The sequence below is a fragment of the Zingiber officinale genome, chromosome 1B, assembly GCF_018446385.1.
Source record: "Zingiber officinale cultivar Zhangliang chromosome 1B, Zo_v1.1, whole genome shotgun sequence".
NCBI lineage: Eukaryota > Viridiplantae > Streptophyta > Magnoliopsida > Zingiberales > Zingiberaceae > Zingiber > Zingiber officinale.
In genome coordinates, this window is record NC_055986.1 from 161844847 (window position 1) to 161860443 (window position 15597).

Consider the following 15597-nt stretch of genomic DNA (forward strand, 5'->3'; position numbering starts at 1 on the left):
TGCCAGCCGACTCGCTCCATTCCTCAGTCGAAAGATGGAGAATCGCCGTTATGTGGCGCTGGCCGCTTGAGGATGATTGGGTCGAGGTCGCCCTATCGGACGCCGTACAGATGCTAGATTTTTGAACCTTCGATGGTGGCAGCATTAAGACAATTAGCAGCGCGCAAATTGTTCCCTGTGGCCGACTGGACAGGGATGGAGTCCAATCAAACGATGTAGGGGGAAGAGTCACCTACGCTAGAGCTGGGGTCAAGGTTTCAACCCACGCGGCAGAATGACGGGGACTAGCTCAAGTGGGGGTCCGCACCACCGAGGAAGTGGATCGCGATGATGTTTCTGCCCAGTGCCTCTTGCACTGTATCAAAGGTTCCCCAGAGGAGACCGAGTCTGACGCCCTCTCAACCCAAATAACCGAGAGCCGTTCAGGGGGAGGTTGTGATCCGCCAACTGCTCCACCGCTAGGCATTCGGCTGGCTATCCCTCCTCTCGCTAAGGCTGGAGCCCCCTCACTCTCGCCCTGCGGGTCTTCTTGAGAGCCAACCCGCTGCAGATCATGGCTCTCCAACTCATCCATGGATGCCACATTGATTACGGCATCTGCAAGCTTAGCCTTGCCGGCCAGACGCGCTCGAAGCATCACTTCAGTTGCAAAAGAGGAAGAGAAATCAGTTAAAATCAAAGGAAGGAGTGAAGAAGTTGCATACCTAGGCTGGACGTAAGCTTGGTGTGGATCGGACTCAAGCCGAAAACGTAGAGGACACCCTCCAGCAGCACCTTGTGGATGTCATATTTCTGACCGACCAACATTGAAGCTGCATTGAGATAGTCCGATCAACTCTTGTACTGTTCTAGTAGAGGCTGACTCGCCACTTCGAGTTGCCAGTTGGTCGGAAAGTCTGGTCGCTCGGGAAAACGCATAAAAAAGAAGTACTCCCTCCAATACTTGTTGGAGGTCAGCATTTTATCAAAGAAAATTAAGCCCACCTGGGCTTGGAAGAGAAAGGTCCCCGGCTAAGATAATTTTGGATGAAAAAGCTAGGGAGTGAGAGGAATGTTGTGCAGGCGGAATAGAATCACCACTCCGCACAGCAGCTAAAAGGAGTTCGGCACTAGTTGATGAAGAGAGATGTGAAAATATCTACATACGGTAGAAAAGAAGGGGTGAATGGGAAATCACAGGCCGGCAGTAAACTAATCCCTAAAGAAACAAAGATAGTCGGGCGGAGGAGCATTTGGCTGATCAGAAGGAGAAGAAAGAAGAACTTGGTAATTAGAAGGAAACTCAAAGGCAGCTGTCAGACTCTCAGCGTCGCCGGCGTCAAACCTGGACTTTGTAGAGGTATACCAAGGCTCAGGGACGGCGACGAGGAGCTGTGAAGAACTTGCCATTGCAAAAAGCGAGGGAGGCAACAAAAAGATGCGATTGGAAGGGAGAAAAGCTTACTGGGAGGTCGCTGGAGAGTAACGGAGGAAGAAAATCGCATAGGAGCAAAGATAGAATATCGCCAGAGAGCAACAGAGGAAGGAAATTGTGTAGGAGCAAAGACAGAGTGTCGCCAGAGAACTCGAAGATGGAAATGCGCAAAGGAAGACGGCGACAAGCATGGGTTTATAAACCTCATAGTCGACCGACCGGAGTCATCCAATCTAGGTCATGGAAACCCAGGCAAAAATCGAGTCGTTGAATTTGAAGCACCAAAGGTCACATCGTCAGCGGATATCCGCCTGTCACGTCAGGCGTGCGTCGGTCGTAGGCGGGACACGTGGCCCTGGCCATGGGATGACATTTAATGATGACAATTAAAGAAGCATGGAGGTGCGCTTAGCCATCATGAGCAAGGATTTGCATGGTCTCCCAGAAATATGGTTGACGTAATTCAGGAATGCGCTCACCCTAAGAAGCGCAAGAAAAGGTTTTCTAAGTATGAATGTTCGCTGTGCTGATCGGCGTAAGGCGCCTCCAACAGTATTTCCAACCTTCTTTTTGCTCTTCTGTTGCTCCGATCGCCTGGGTGATCACGGCCATCTGGGATAGGACTCACCCGAACTCATTTCCATGTCTTCTCCTCGAGCAGACTTCCACTCCAGCTTCTCGTCCCTCGAAACATCATGCACATTCTTCTCGTCCACCGGTGTACTCTTCCGCAACACCTCGTCCCTCGGATGCACCGAGCCCGTTGGCTCCCTTCCCGTGCCATCCTTCTCGCTAGCTGCGTCTTCTGCTCGACTTCTTGTGTTTCTAAGCTCCTGCACACTTAAACACAAGGATCAAACATAACATGACCTAACTTAACCTGGTTGATCACATCAAAACTACCACAGGGTTCCAACAACCTCCTTATTTGTTTATTTTCGGGATGGTATTGTTATCTATTTCTTTGTATATGTTGACGATCTAATTATTACAGGGAATGATGCTTCTTCTATTGACGTTAGTTGTTGGATCGAGACGCACATGAGAGAGGGGTGAATCACGTGGTTTTAAAAATTTTATCTTTTTCGATGTTGAAATAAGTATGCAGTGGAAAAAAACTAAGCACGAAAGCAAAACAAAAAAACTCGAACTCGACTATGGTTTTATTTAGTTCAGAGCCTTTGGCAACTCCTACTCTAAGACCCAGGCCCCGCGGACCTATCGATAGGTAATCCGCTAATATTCTCTTCTAGAACCACTGGAAGAGGGAAACGAGTACAATCAAAAAGTCAGGACAAGTGTAACATGCTACGCTTTCCTTTATGTAGAAATTAAGTATAATAATACCCGTCTGTTACTCAACACCTTCGAAGATAATCATATCAGGCTTGGTGTTGGATGGCTCCTCAGCAGTAGTTGGACACAGTAGCATCATAGCAGAGCATTAGCACGAAGCTGGAGCAGTCGAAACGTCAAACGAACACGTAGAAGCTTGTAGTATAAGTGTTGTGAAAGCCTTGGTCGAATGCCTCTTTAATTGAGTGTTGAAGGGGCCTTTTATAGAACTGAAGGTGCCTTCAACCCCCAAACTTATCCCGCAACTTTAACTTTCTTATCATCACCAAAGTCTTCTATGTTATTCAGCCGAAGGCACCTTCCATAAACAGTACTAAAGGCACCTTCCTTTGCTTGGAAGGCGCCTGGGGCACTGTTCACCAAGGCAACTTGTGCTCTTTTTGCCCTACAAGTTCATGTTAGTCTAAAACAAGTAATAATCTACAAGACAAAGTTAGCATAATAAAACCAAGACATCTAGCTATCTAGTTAGAGACTACGCAAGATCACTCTACTACAGATCAATGTGAGCAGTCTGAAATGCCGAGGTCCCTATTTGCGTGAGATCACTCTATCACAGATTATTGTGGGCAGACAAGAGGTAGCTATCTAGCTACGGGCTACGCGAGATCACTCTACCATAGATCACTGTGGGCAGGCCAACTACTAGGGAGCAATGGTCATCAAACTAGCTCATACCACATGGGAGCAATGACCGTCAAACTAGCTCATACCGTAAGGGAGCAATGATCGTCAAGCTAGTTCATACCACATGAGAGCAATGACGGTCACATGAAGGCCACGATGGACCGAGCTAGGGCTTGACTCAATCGATCGAAGGGTGGGCGGCTGTAACACAGGGCACCGACATCTCAGAGTCAGTAGTTGGCTACGACGATCAGGACTCGCAGCTGTCGGCGTCGGAGCTCTATGGTTGGCGGTGATGAAGAGAGGCGATGGTAGGAGATTAGGGAAGGAGAAGATGAGGAATCGGGAGGGGAAGAGGGAATCAGCGAAATTGAGGAGAGAACCTAGGTCTAGCTATTTATACCTAAGACTTAATTAACTAACTATAGGTTAATTTCCTCGATCAACTCCTAACTTAATTGAGATATCTAATCGGGTTTCCTCCTAACCTAATAGATTCATCCCCTTAAATGTGTCATACGGACTCCGTTTAAATCCTAATTTTTTAAAAAAAAAAATTCTAAAAAATCTAATAAGTGTATTTCTTCCATAACACTTATTATTTAATTTGTCATATCGCACAAAATATTTTTCAAGTATAAATTTTGGCAAGTATTTTGAAAAGTAATTTCTAAAGAATTTGCAAAATATTTTTCTTAAAGACATTAGATCAAAATAATTTCGAGAAATAAATTTCAAAAGTAATTTAAAGTAATTTTGAAGTATTTATTACTTTTCAAAATATTTTTGAGAACATCGTTCAAGTATAAACATTTTAAAATATTTTGCAAAAATAGTTTGAAAGTATTATTTAATTATTATTTTTTTAAATGAGTTTTTCATAATAGTTTTCAAAATAATTTTTGAAGCATTTTTCAATGAAACACATTAAAGCAATAGTGTTTCACATGAAAAATATCTAAATATTTTCTAAGTTAATTTTAATTAGTTTTCAAAAATAAATTCTCTCTGACATTCCCCCTTGATCTGACATCTATGATTATCAAGGAACACTATCTAATTATTTAAGGGACTTAGTATTGGAATACTTATTTTCAGAAAATATGCTATTTAGAAAAACTATATAAGTTAGGTTTGATTAATTTGAGATTGTTAAAATTAATTAAGCATTCCCATAAGATTAATCCAGGATTTAAGTTAATCAAATTAATTTTCAAACAAAATGAAACAATTGTTTACTAATGTTTTATTAATTAAGTTAAAAATAAGTTAGGTTCGCATTCTTAAGTTCGATTTAATTGTATCCAGTGAGTTTTATTTTTCGATGGAGAGTTTTCTTGAAACTAAATTGGATTGTTTCTTAATAATATTGAGTATTATTTAAGTTTCAATTGTATTAAGTGAAGTTTAATTACATTTAGGTTAAATTAAGGAATACATTGTAATTAATTTAAGTATAAATTGATTAATTAATTTTTAGTATAATTAATTATTTATTTAGGATTAATAATATTTAGCTAGAATTAGGGTATTAATTAAATTAAGTTTTCAATTAAGAATATCATAAATTATCAATTTAGGTTTGATTAATTAAAGTTAAGTTTATGTTAAGTTAAATTAATGTTTTGAGTTTAATTCAATTAAGTTTTAATTGTTTACTTATTAATTATTTAATTCAATTTTAAGTTTAAGTTAATCAAATTTTAATTGATTTAATTATTTATTTAATTAAGATTTAAGTTTAAATTAATTAATTTAATTAATTAAACTTTAAGTTTAGTGTGAAGAATAAGTTTTAATTAGGTTTTAAAGTTTTAGGTAAGTTTAAATTTTAACTAAGTTTTAAGTTAATATATTTGTTTTTTAAATTTTTTTTGAAAGATTTTAAATTAATTTTAAAGGGTTTTTAAAATATTTTTCAAAAAAATAAATAATTTTTAAAAGGTTTAAAATAATTTTTACAATAATTTTTTAAAAAGGATTTTAAAATAATTTTTAAATGGGTTTAAAAAATTATTTTTAAAAGGTTATTAAAATTTTTAAAAGATTTTAAAATAATTATTTTTAATGGGCTTTTAAAATAATTTTTAAAATATTATTAAAATTTTTAAAAGATTTTTAAAATAATTTTAAACAGGTTTTTAGAATATTTATTAAAATAAAATTTTTAAATAATTTTTAATGTTTAATTAAAATAATTTTGAAGTTTAATTGGATTAATATTTAATGTTTAATTTAATTAATATTTATAGTGTAATTGAATTAATGTTTAATTTTATGTTTAGGTTAAATTTGAATTTTACTAATCTAATTATCTCACACAATCTAAGTTTTCAGACAAAGGTATCACATCGTTTTGTGAGATGAGTTAAACTTAATTTTTAGTATTTCGTTTAACATGTGTTAGATTCTAATTTAGCTTTGGGTCCAACAAGTAAGTATTTTTTAGATAAACGTCTAGCTATGGTGAGTCACTTGTACATCATTAAAGTAACCATGTGCTTTGAAATTTTTTAAATAGTCCTATCCATAGAACTTATTATAAAACTTTGGTCTAACCAACTAGGATTAGTAAGGGGTAGTTTCAGTTAGTTGCACTAAGCTAAATGCACCAAGTCGAAGCTATATCTTCCTAGACATGTATAAACAGAGCTTCCTCAACCTAATGTTATCCCAAACATCTCCAGTGCTACTTGTCAAGTTAAATTTTATCTCTAATTATTCTAATCCTAATTACCCTTAATGGGTAAGGTTTATGTTCTTGAAATGCCAACTAATTTAGAGTCTCCCATGAATCAAAGATTTTCCATTTAAGTTTTTGTTTAGGATTAATAAGGCTTAATCAATTTTTAGTTAAATTCAATTAATTTTTAATTAATTATAATTTAAGTTCAAGTTTTTATTTTTGAATTAATTAAGTTGGGTAAATTATCCTTATTTAAAGGAGAGTACTTAAAATTTAACTTTTCTTTTAATTTTGAATTTATTAAATTATTTAAATTATCTTTGTTTAAAAGATTATATTTGATATTTAAATTTTTATTAATTCTTAATTTCAAATTGGTTAAGTGGTTTGAATTATCTTTCTTTAAATGTTTATTTTTAATATTTAATTTTGAATTTGTTAAATTTGATTTTAATTTTATTAAAGTGTTTGATTTTATCCTTATATTTTATTTATTTTTTAAGTTTATATTATTAGTTGAATTTATCAGATTAGTTTTATCTATAGATTTATCCTTAAGATTTAAATTTTTTTGTCCGAGAGTGAGTCGACGGACGTTGGGGAGATGACGCTCACGTTGACTAGATGTCGACTGAAGATGACGTGGACCTCCAACGAGCCGAGCTTGCAACCACAAGTCGTTAGTACCGAACCAGGGAGGGGTTCCCCAGCGATGACCCTCCGATGCTCAAGTCAATCACCGGCGGCAAGCGAATGTAATAGAGAAGAGAAGAGAAGAGAGCTGCAACGTAACTGTAGCTACAGTATTGAACATACCTCCGTCGAAGCCTGGGGGTCCTTATATAGGGCTACCAGGAGACGCGTGCACACTTCCCAAGGTATACACGCTTCTCAAAGCATACCTAGAAAGGACATGTCAGAAAAGCGTGCTTGACGCCATACCCGAATAGCCCGAGCATATCCCTGATGTGACAGTAGAAGCTTCCACCATATGATTCTTTGCCCGACCCTGCCGCCAACCATGCAGCCCGTCGGTGACACTGGTCCCTAGGAAGATATCGCCAATTGCCCCTTTTGTCTATTATTGGATCGAGCGGGAGAGCCGCTCGACCAGTCTGTCGTCTGGGTGATACAATGGTCGGGCCGAGCATTCGCTTAGCCAATGATCTGCTACCCGGCTCCACCCTGCCGAGCGAGGGAGCCCTGCCTGCCAGGTCGAGGTTGCGCCCACTGTTTAGCCGAGCGAGACGGGTGTTCGGCCTATGTCCCTCCCTGCTTGAACTTTATGAGCGTCGGAAGCTTGGTATCTGACCGAGTTGTCGAAGTGTCGAATCGGCTATTCTTCATGCTGACCGGGAAGGTAGCTCGCCCGATTGGCCTCATGCCTAGGACGTTGAGCACTTTGACCTCCTACCGGACGGGCCTCACCTTACCACCGGATCATGTGCCTTCCTCTCAAGTCTAGTCGAAGGACGCTGCAAGTCCGACTGACTGGATAAGTAGTCTAGCGACCGATTGGACGATCAGCCAATGGGTTGGTTGGATCCCGATCGGCCCATGTAGGACTGATCTTTCTCTGCCGGTCGGCGCTTTGAGCCTTCGTACTTGGATATTTTTTCCTCATTGTTCCCGGAGGGGCGCGAGTCGAGAGGGCAATGCCGACGCCACCCGAATCTCCTCGGGATACGCGTAAATCACCCCCATTAAGGTCGAGCACACGCCCACGCCCATTAAATGCTGCACTGTGGGAGGGTGCTACGTGTCGTTGCCGCAGTCGCCACATGTCCGAGGTGATAGCTGCTGATGTGACGTTTGGCGATTTGAATTCAGCAGCTGGATGTGTCCTCCGATTCTCGTGCCCTAGATCAGACAGCTTCGCTCGGGCAGTCGGCATAATGAAGGTCAAGCAAGCTGAGATCGAAGCAGCTGCAGCCAAGGAGATGGAACGGCTCGGCTTAACCCCCGTCGGCTCACAGGAGGGTACAGTTGGGGAGACCCCAACTGTGGGCGAGGGGACCGCCGAACGGACGCCCAGCGTAGGAGGGGTGGTTGACCTGCGCCCAGTCTGAGAAGTGTCACCCTTCCGTCCATACTGAGGGCTCGGGGTCTTCAGGCGATGAGGTACCGCTTATTCAAAAGAGGCGCCGAACGGACACGCCCTCTCGCTCCGCCACTTCGGCTGTACAAGCTTCCGCGGGGGGAGGCATCCCGTCTCCCGCCACCCCCGAAACAATGGAGGCTACTTCCTCTGATTGGACTTCGTCCTTGGCTGAGCTGCTGCCAGAGTCGCTCGTCGTTCAGCCGATCACTTCCTTGCCTCCGGCTAAGCGGAGGATAACACGGTACACTATTCTTCCAGTCCCTCCTGCCCAAGCTTCCGGTCTGACAGCCTCTTTTCAATCGGTGCCGAGCGGGCGACGATCCATCACCGCCACGCTTCGCCTGCCGACGGAGGACCTTCTTGAGTCGGGCGACCAGCCCAGCTCTCCCCAGCATCAGGTCTATATCCGCGGTTGGCTCGCTCGTATCTGGGAGGAAGCAAGGGCACTAGCGGCGGTGAAACCCCCCAGCGCGTTCACCGATAGTCATCTGGAAATGTCCATCGGGGTTAGTATTCTCAACTATCAATTCATGAGTTACCTCCGATCGGCACTAATGCTTGCTTACAGTTCTAGGTCGAGAACATTGCCATGTGCCAGCAGTTGGCTCAAGTGGAGGACGAGCTGAAGAGACTCAAGATCTCTGGAGGTGCTTCCTCTTCCTCACAGGGGCCACCGATCACTCAGCTGCAGGCTGACCTGGAAAAGGCATGACAAATTCTCGCAGCGGAACAACAGAAGTTGACTAACTAGGCCAGTAGGTTGGGTCAGATCGAGGCGCAACTGAAGACTTATGACCGGAAGCTCGAGATGGCTTCCAAAAGGAAACAGCGGGCCATCGCCGACCTAGAACTGAAGAACCAGGAGGCTCGTCAGTTGGCCGAGAAGCTCAAGAATGTGGATAACTCCCTGGTTGTCGAGCGAGAGAGTCGTTCGTCTAAGGAGGCTAAGCTTCAAGATCAGGTGAAGCACCTTGGAGAGGATCTGGAGGCCTCTCGTGCTGCACTGACAGCCTACCAGGAGGCTGAACTGGGCCGCTTCGTGGTTTTAAGGCAACAATACCTCTGCTCAGACCAATTCCTTGAAAAGGCAACCAATCAGATTGTCCGATCGTTTGAACTGGCTATCGACGCGACGCTCAGCCAGCTGAAGGTGAACGGCCACATCTCTGAAGCCCTGTCTGACAGCGATGTTAAGGTCGCCATTCCTAAAGCCCTGTCTGAAGGTGAATGGCCACATTCCTGATGAAGCCTTCGATTATATCGAGTGAGCGAGGGGTTTGTAGAGAGAATATTTTTTGGAAGCCTTGAATGTATTCCTTCCGCTCGGCAGTGTTTGACTTATTATCAAATGAAGTCTTTTTGTGATTTTTCTTCATATGTTGTCTTTTTGCTAGTATCTGGCTATATAGTCCTGAACGGCTGCTACGACCATACTTTCATTATTGATAAATTTGCTAGGATCATACCTCCTGGGTTTAAGGTCGTCGCTCGACCCTGGGGTTTATAGTCGTCGCTCGACTCTGGGGTTTAACGTCGCCGTTTGACGACCTTCTAAGGTGGGAGTTTAAGGTCGCCACTCGACCCTAGGGTTTATAGTCGTCGCTCGACTCTGGAGTTTAACATCGCTGCTCGACGGTCTTCTAAGGCGGGAGTTTAAGGTTGTCACTCAACCCTAGGGTTTATAGTCGCCGCTCGACTCTGGGGTTTAATGTCGCCGCTCGACGATCTTCTAAGGCAGAAGTTTAAGGTCGCCACTCGACCGTTGGTGGAGACCTAGGTTTAACGTCACCGCTCAACGATTTGATGAAGTCAGGCATTTAAGGTCGTCACTCGACCCTGGAGTTTATAGTCGTCGCTCGACTCTGGGTTTAACGTCGCCGCTCGACGATTTGGTGAAGACCGGGGTTTAAGGTCGCCGCTCGACCGTCAGTGGAGACTTGGGTTTAACGTCGCCACTCGATGATTTGGTGAAGACAAGGGTTTAAGGTTGCCGCTCGACCCTGGGGTTTATAGTCGCCGCTTGACTCTGGGGTTTAACGTCGCAGCTCGACGGTTTGGTGAAGACCGGGATTTAAGGTCGTCGTTCGACTGTCGGTGGAGACCTGGGTTTAATGTTGCCGCTCGACGATTTGGTGAAGACCGGGGTTTTATTGGAACCTCAAGGTTGTTTCGGTGTGATCAACAAGTTAAGTTAGGTCCTGTGTGTTTCTAACCTTGTGTCTAAGTGTGCAGGAGTTTAGGAGCACAGGTAGTCGAGTGGAAGACGCAGCTAGCAAGAAGGATAGTACACGGTGTGTTCGAGGGACGAAGTGCTGCGGAAGAGTACACCGGCGGATGAAAAGGAAGTGTGCGATGGTTCCGAGGGACGAAAACCGGAGTGGAAGACTGTTCGAGGAGCAAGAGACACAGCTAGCGAGAAGGATAGCACGCAGTGCGTCCGAGGGACGAAGACTGTGGATGAGTACGTCGGCGGACGAGAAGGAAACACGCGGCGATTCCGAGTGACGAGAAGCTAGAGCGGAAGCCCACTTGAGAAGACCGGAAGTTGGGTTCGGGTGAGCCCTTTTCCGGATGGCCGAGATCACCCAAGCGAGCAGATCCGGAGTTGAAGATCCGGACCGAGGCGACCAGAGCCAGAGCAGAGGACCAGACCAAAAAAGTCAACCGGAGTTGACTTTTGGGTCTGAGGCGCCCGGAACTGACTGGGGCGCCCGGAACTGACTGGGGCGCCCGGACCCCTCCGGAGCGCCCGGAATGTACCGGGGCGCCCGGAGTTGACTTTTTCACAGATCGAGTCAAAAATCGATTTGAACGTTGGGGGATAAAATTTTATTCCCCCTCAGGGCGCCTGGAACCCTCAGGGTGCCACCAAGGCTATAAATATAGCCTTCGTCCAGAAGCTTTTCAACGAACTCAGAAATTCACTTCCAACGCTTGTGTACTATAATTTAGAGTTAAGTTTTTGTTTTCTACGCTTCAACGTTGTAAGAGGTTTCTCCGCCTGAAGGAGTATTTAGTGCTTCAACATCCTTGGATTAACAACCACATCGGTTGTAACCAAGTAAATACTTGTGTCTCTTCTTTTAATGTTCTATTTACTTTCTACTTATTCTTTATGCAAGTATTAGTTTAAGAGTTCGAGAATGGTAGGTTTTGTTTTTGTGTTTGCAGGCTATCCAACCCCCCCTTCTAGCCGGTCGTCAACAGTCCTACAAGTGGTATCAGAGCCGAGACGCCTCAACACTATGTGAAAATCTGGAATAGACTTCGCAACTGTTTACTTCGGCAATTAGCATTTGTGAAGTAATATATTACAATCAACTTCGATAATAAATTTGGTGTAGTAAATACTATTTTAGACTTCATAGATTAAAAAATGCGGCCCTCACTTATAATTTTATCTAACATTTTACTTCGTACTATAAATTTGATGAAGTAATAAGTCACAATATCAAATTAATATATCTAAGTGTTGAAGTAATAACTTTGAACCGGTTTAAAAAATTTTCCTTGTTGAACCGGTTAATTTTTTCCACGCTTGAACCAAACTCTATGCCCTCTTAACCTTTTTTTTTTCCCTTCTATTTGTTTTTTTTCTTTCTCCCCGACACCATTTCCTCGCGCCGAGCCTCCTTCTTCCGATCCGTGACCTAACGGCATGAGACGGTTCTCCTCCTCTCCTCGTCTTCTCTCCCGAGCCTCAGCCGAAGTCGCTCTCCCTAAGCCCTACTGTCCTCTCCCTTTTCTCTCCTCTACCGCCGGCCAAGCTTCGTCCTCCCTCGGAGTTATCTTCGGCCAAGGAGAGAGGTTTTTGGTGCCGAGCCTCCACCTTTCGTCTCCTCCCATTCCGTGTAAATCCGATCGTCGGCCGCCCTCCTCTGCCTCCCGATCCTCACCTCCCATTCTCTCTCGCGGCGCTGTGCCCTAGACTTGTCCCCGCGCGCCACTGCCGACCGCCGGATCGGGCTGTTCCAGCCTCTCTTAGCCTAGCCTCTCCACGCCGACCCCTTATCTGAACCCTAGTCGCGATGAGAGGTTGCTGGGAATACCCCCTCCGAGCTGTGCCCTAGCAGCGTGGTCTAGCTGCGCCACACCAGTCGCCATCGGATCAAGCAGAAGCCACCACTGATCGCCAAAGTGGAAGGGCTATCAGGACTCCAAGGGTCAGTGATCGAGTCTTCTTCTTTTCCGACTTGGTGCCCTAGCAGTGATCTTTGAGGTAGTATTCGGCCCTAACCTCTGTTTTGGATATCTGATCTTTAAGAGGGTTGATTCTGGATTTCTGGTTTCATGATCTACTGGTTTCAGCCACCACATCACTAGTAGCTGGAAGTTTTCTCCGCCAGAATCAATGATCGTCATCAACAACCGGAGAGGAAGAGGCTATGGGAATGAACTATCACTGGAATTAGGTTGTTAGGTGGATGCCTTGTTGATTTCTTGATTTCCCTTCTTGATCCAGTTGGTGAAGTAGTCCAACAGCTATGTCTTCCAGCAGTGAACACATAGGCAAGGATTTTTTATCTACCTGGAAGTCATTTATACCAGTCATAAGTGGTCTTCTTGCTGGTTTTGTTTTCCGAACCAATCTATTTGCATCTGTAAGCTTAAGGTTATCACAATTTTCAATTTGAATTTGCTAATGTTGATCCACTTTCAGTTATGGGACCATGTGTGAACATTAAGCTTCTTTTACTGCCATTACATTAGTTTCTGTATTTTTTTTCTCAGATATATGAGCTATTTATGTTTGTTAAATTAAGCTCCTTTTCCTGCCATTACATTAGTTTATGAAATTGTCACTAAAAGTTCACATACATAGAATTAAGAAACTGTTCTTTTGTTCAGGAACTGTCTTATGGTTTTTGCATGCACAACAAACAAAAGGCAAATTTATCAGTTTGAAAGAAATCAATGATTCATCCCTGGGTTGCCAGGTATCCTTTGTGGGAGGGCGTGGGTGTGTGAGATTTCTTTATTGGAGGTTCTTTATACTTGTATGTGAACAAAGGATTTGATTATGTGCAGATTTCTTTTTGCACATGAATACAACAAATTACCGTTTGGGAAAAGAAAAATCAATGAGTGGTGAACTTGTTGCGGGTACAATGCAATGAACCAGGCAAGCATATTTGAATATAATAAATATTCATTATGGTGGCAACTATGGTATCATGATTTAGAGAAAAAAATATTAATATTAAAGGGAATTTAAGCATTTGTTGAATAGATATAGTCAAGGATCAAGGATAGACAAAGTCTGAGAAACATAAGATTATCTACTTCATCTTTGTTATTATCTTTCATTTCTTGCTGTCGATTATGTTCTAACAATTTCTTGTTCTTGTAGTTCCCCAAAAAGTTAACATCACTATTTTCATGGTAATTTTTGTTGTATCCAAGTTCATCCCCTTCAAGTGCTAATATCAGAAGAAATGCACATATATCTAATATCGACCATCAGGTTCAGGCAAGTTTGTCTTCATTCTTTGTATGGAGCACATTTTTTAAAAAAAAAACAAAATAGGAACAAACAAATATTTTGACCTGTTCAATTTATTGATGAAACCTCCCATAATGTTTATATATAACATCCGTCTATTAGTTAGTTTCTTAGATCATATATTTTTCATTACTTTATCATTACCTTGTAATTACCTTACAGTTACCTTTACACATACTTGAAGAAAGGAAAAAGAGCTGAGTATGTGTCATTTGTGGATCCTGGTCACATACCTACATGCGGTGTGGGTGAAGAAGGCAGTAAATTATCACAACATATTGCTGCTCAGTTGAGAGTATCGAATGGAGATAACATCTGCTTCATCCCATATAACACTGGGTAAGATTTTAATTATTTATCAATTCTTACTATTTGTTAGTCAATGTTATATTTTCATTTGTAGAGGTACCATTGGATCTTGACTATAATTAATGAAGATAAGAATATGATATATTTATTGGACTCTTTGAGTAATAGGAACCGAGACTATGCTTGACAAACTATTGTGACCAAGTAAGTAGTAGATTATACTAATTTTGAATGCATTCAATTCATTATAGGTTATAAAAATAATGCTCTATTATTTACAATATAGTGGGGGTCAAGATATACAACGCATCAAGGGGTATTTCAAAAGGACCAAGTGTTAAACAATTGACAGTATGTATTGTGACCATGTATTTAGACAACAATTAATAATTTTTATTATTTGGATTGTGACTTCTTGCATGACATTTTTAATTTTATTAAGGTAATTTTAAACAAAATGGTGGTGTTGAATATGGATATTGTGTGATGCAGTACATGAAAGAGATAGTCTTGGATGAAGATCTACAATTGGAGAGAAAGGTGAATTTCTTCTTTATGAAATATTTTCTTTATAAAATATTGAGTCATTTTTTATTGATCCTCAAACTTTTGTTAATGTTTCAGTTTGCAGCATCAAAAGATAAACAGTATTACAATCAATCTCAGTATGATGAAGTCAGAAGTGAATGGAACGAATTCGTCTACTTCTATGTGGGTGCCTAAGTGTAGGCTATGATATAAATTTTAGACATGTATTTAGAGATTTATGGATACAAAAGTTTTTGGGTTATGATTAAACATGTCTTTTATGAATACACTTTTGGATTGTATTTGATACATATTTGTTATATATTTGTTTAATTTTGGTGGTAAAAAATATTGTGTTTTAGTAAAATATTATAATATAAATTTTTGTCAATTAAAATTTTATTGCAGTAAAATATGGTCAATTACTTTGATACTATAAATAAATGATGAAGTAATACAACAAAAAAGACTTCACTAAATTTAAATAGTGGTGTAGTTAAAGAAATTATTTACTTCACTACTGATCAAATTTATGAAGTAGTTTGTATAAATTACTTCGTTATATTGAATTTTTTGTTGTAGTAAAATATACTCTATTACTTCTATACTACGATGAAGCAATACAATAATAAATACTTCAACCAAGACAAATTATGCAGAAGTAAAATTAAACATTTACTGCACCAAAATTCAAAAATTGTGAAGTTGTATACCTATTTTACTTCGACAAAAATGAAATCTATGAAGTAATAAACCATCAACTACTTCGGTCATTTTACTGGTCTCGATGAAGTAATAGAGTTTTTTTTACTTCGAAAATGGTCCGATTTTGAACCGATTTTGGACCGGTGATAGACTTCGGTAAACGTGTGGTGAAGTAAAAAATTAACCCTTTTACTTCACGTGCGTCTACTTCGGTAATTATCTACCTATTACTTCGGATAATATCCGAAGTCTATTATCGATTTTCACATAGTGCAAAAGGACTAACCGTCGTCTGAAGCAACAAAACGATGGCCGGAGATAATATCTATCCAACAACATTCGAGGGGGAGTTTTCTTTATGGAATAAA